This window comes from Chinchilla lanigera, unplaced genomic scaffold (genome assembly GCF_000276665.1).
Source record: "Chinchilla lanigera isolate Chin_1 unplaced genomic scaffold, ChiLan1.0 scaffold00023, whole genome shotgun sequence".
Lineage (NCBI taxonomy): Eukaryota > Metazoa > Chordata > Mammalia > Rodentia > Chinchillidae > Chinchilla > Chinchilla lanigera.
In genome coordinates, this window is record NW_004955424.1 from 11,554,031 (window position 1) to 11,556,723 (window position 2,693).

Here is a 2,693-nt window from a genome sequence, read left to right on the forward strand (position 1 = left end):
TCTCTGTCTGTGATATGTCCTGTCACAATTCTCCTGCTCGGTTTTTTGAGACAGTGTGTCATGCTATATCTCAGGCTGTGCCTCAGACCCTCAATCCTCCTGTCTCAGCCTCACAGAGTGCTGGGATTACAATCCTGTGCCACCTCAGTAGCTTTGTCTTTGTTACTAGGAGTTGAATTTAGGACCTTTACACTGAGCCACTGAGCTATATCTCCAGCCTGCTTTTTTTTTCTTTTTTTAAAAATGAGATAGGGTCTTGCTATGTCACTAAATTGTAAAGGCTGGGCTCAAACTTGCCATTTTCCTGCCTCAGCCTCCTAGAGTGCTGAGATTACAAGATTTGCCATCACACCCAGTCTGTCACATACTCTCAATGCTCTTAATGCATTCTGGGCTTTTCCTCTTAGCAGCTACCACATTTTGTAATTACACATCATCCACTAATGTCACTGTTTGACCAAATGCCATCTTCTGCAACTGAATGTCACCTCTAGGGGAGCAGAGGCCATACATTTTATTCATGAACGCATATGGCTCACACAGAGGTATGATCTTGGATGACAGACATTTTCAGAGTGGAAACTTTCACATGCCTTCCTTCCTTGGGTTTCAAGTGTCCGATGAATTGGGATTTCTCTCAGGGTCTGCAACCTGAGTCCTGAGATAATGCGCAAGGACATCACAGAACTTTACTGTCTTTTTTCACTCAACTGTGACAGAGGCTCAGACTTGAGAGTACCACCTGGCTGGGAAGCAGGAACTTAACTGCGACCACAGTGGGAGGAAGCTGTGCATGAGTGAGGTTGCTGGGGTAAAATGAGGTTTGCAAATGATGGGGCAGGACACGTACACAGAATCAAAATATAGGTTGCAAATCCTGCCGAGGAAGACCAAAAGGGAAGTGTGTGAGAAGCAGGGCTGGGCGCTGGCTGGGCGCTGGCGGAGCGCTTCGGGAGAGGCGGGCCTGGCGGCTTTGTAATCTGCCACATAGCTTCTGTTTTCAGCATCTGCTGTAAGCAGATGGTGTGCCTGGATCTCTGTCTGGTTGAGCCAAAGAGGGAATAAAACTTCCTCAGTCTTTGTACAGCTCCTGTCTGGCGGGGCGCAATTAATAATTAGCACTCTTCTCCCACCCCTCCCCTCTTACCAAAAAGTCTTATCTTTAACCCCTAAGTAGAATACATTGATATCCTGGTCGTATACTGAACTGGGATTTTCCCTCAGCCCTAAACTTTCCTCCTTCCCTCCCTAAAACTAGCCCTACTGAAAGGTTTTCCTAAGTAACTGGTCTTTCATAGATATAGTAATTCTCCAACTTGAAGAACAATCCCATTAAAAGGTGAAAAAAAACTTTCTTGAATTCCTTTATGCTCATGGGGATTTTTGTTGTTTTGTTTTGAGACAGGGTCTTGCTTTGCAGTTCAGGCTGGCCTTGAACTCACTGTGTAGCCCAGGTTGGCCTCAAACTCATGGTGACACTCCTGCCTCAGCCTCCCAAGTGCTAGGATTACAGATGTGTGCCACCATGCCAGGCTGTTCATATTATATTTTCATGATAACTATATTGTTTAAATAATATAAAAGCGTGAGTCTGGGTCCTTATGCTTCTAGCTTCTGTCCAGCTATATCAGATCACAGTTTTAAATTACAAACAAAACTACAAAAGTTAATGAAATAAAAATTGACATGATTAATGATGATGTTTGTCATTAACTTAGGAATGACAGGTGATGCTTGCGTAAAGCAAAATCAGCAATATGAATATCAAGGTGATAGGTACAGGGCAAAAAAACTCCTTTACCCGGGCCTCCGCACACCATTTGCTGAGCTATATGACCCAAATCTCCCACAATTTCCTTTTTTTCTTCTTTCCACCACGGTGTCATTCAGCTTAGAGTCAGTATTAGTGGATCCTTCATACAAAAAAGCCTGTATGTGAATGGTCACAGCAGCGTTATTTGTAATTGTCACAAAGTGAGAACAATCCAAATGTCCATCAACAGATAAACAAAATGTGGTGTATTACCTAATGGAATGCTATTCATTCATAGAAAAGAATGAAAATAAAGTTATTTTAAGGCTCACTTAAAGAATGAACTCTAAAATACCATGCAAAAGGTAGTCGTGAAAGATCACTTATTAAATGTTTCCATTTGGGTAAGTTCACTGAAATAGGAAATAGACTAACGGTTGCCAGGAGAGATAATGGTCATGAGATGAGAATGTTCTAGAATGAGATAATAGTGACGGTGGTTGTGCAACTTGGTGGATACACACACACAAACTAGAACGTACATTATTTATTTATTTATTTATTATTTATTTTTTTATTGGCGCGCTCAGGATTGACCCCAGGGCCCTGTGCATACTAGGCGGCGCATACATTATAAAAAGGTGAATTTTTGCTGTGAAAATACACACCAATTAAAATTAGACTTTTTTTTAAATTGGAGAGGTGGACAGTTCTCACAGAGGGCTCCCCTCGGCCTAGGGAGAATGGACCGAACACAGTAGCACCAAACAGGACCAAGCCCAGGGCCAGCCACTCCTCCGTCCCCCAGGGCCGTGGCCCTCACCACACCCCTGGCAGGGGGAAAGCCTGGTTTGCGGAACGCTGATTGGCTGAATCCTAAAAGGAGGCGGGGAAATAGGGGGCAGCAGGTCCTTCTTGGCAGGGCGGGGCTGGGCGAAGC